This window comes from Echinops telfairi, unplaced genomic scaffold (assembly GCF_000313985.2).
Source record: "Echinops telfairi isolate 266 unplaced genomic scaffold, ASM31398v2 ScPeMD7_7400;HRSCAF=8409, whole genome shotgun sequence".
Lineage (NCBI taxonomy): Eukaryota > Metazoa > Chordata > Mammalia > Afrosoricida > Tenrecidae > Echinops > Echinops telfairi.
This window is the reverse complement of record NW_022111300.1, coordinates 52,885,556-52,886,830: the sequence shown is the minus strand read 5'-3', so window position 1 is coordinate 52,886,830 and position 1,275 is coordinate 52,885,556.

Here is a 1,275-nt window from a genome sequence, read left to right as displayed (position 1 = left end):
ATCTTTCTCAAGAGTATAGAAGAGAAAAGACTAGAGGCTGTTGTAAATGTGAACAAAATGGATTGAAACCCCCAAGAGTTAAGATGGGAGGGACTTTGGAGAAAGTGAACAAATTGTTTAACTTTTCCAGAATGAGCAGGGGCTGGAGGTTAATAAATGAATTGTACAGTCGAATGACCTAATATTCAAAAGGACTCTTTTTCCATTATTCCACTAATTATTTTCCCAGGAGCATGCTGAGTTTCTCATCCTCTCTGAATTTCCAAAGCTTCCGGGGCTCTTTATCCTTGAAGCAGAAGTCTTGGGCCTCCCACTTGTTTTGTGCTAGTAGATACATGTAATATCATTTTCATTTGGCTGCATTCCAAGTTTTTGCTTAGAATTGCAGTGTTTTAGTGTGCCTGCTATGTTGTATGTGCATAATGAACCTGTTGAATCTCAGCCTTTCTGTCTAATATGTATATCTTTTTCGTTTCAGCTCTGTTTCAAGGCATACGTTTTGATCTTCAGAACCATAGTTATCTTTCTAGCTGAGTGCACAGTGCTTCTCTTCTCACCTCCCTTTGGATCTCGCTCTCTGGATTTCACCCTCCCCGTGCACTGACCCAGACAAAGCCTGTCAAGAGCTTGCCCCGCTCTTCCGTCCCTGAGGTATCAACTCTGTTTTCACGATTTCCAGGACAGCTTTTTATTGCATGGATACGTTGCTGGAAGTTCCAATCAGTTGCTTTCTTGCAACCCACCTTAAATGCTCCCTCAATTTCCAGCTCATGTTGCTGTCATTTCAGATTACTGGCTGTCCCTTCCACTCAAATGATGCATCCTTCTGAGTTTCAGAGTGGTCACATGTTATAACCGGCTGCAGGAGCTTCCCAGTGCTTCACCGACATTTATGAATGGGCTGTCTTCAGACAATCTACTACCCTGGATGAGAGTCCTTCTGTCTTTACAGGTAGTTTTATTTTTCACCCCTGAAGCCTATGATGTTCTTTTCATTCATGAAGCACCAGCTACATAATTTTGTTCTGTTTTGTTGCCCCTACGAACATATGCCCCAAGATAGACTGCTGGTGAGCAGAAGTCTGACATATTTTGTTGCCAGTCAGATTGGCTATGTATGGTATCATGAGATAGTTTAGATGCTTGAGGGTCATTCCATTCTTTTCTGGCACTTTTTGTTTTGTTTCCTCCTCAAGTCTAGGATTCACACCCCACCCCCATTTTGAAACCTAACATATTTTTAAATATAGCATCCTACTGCGTCATGATGCAATA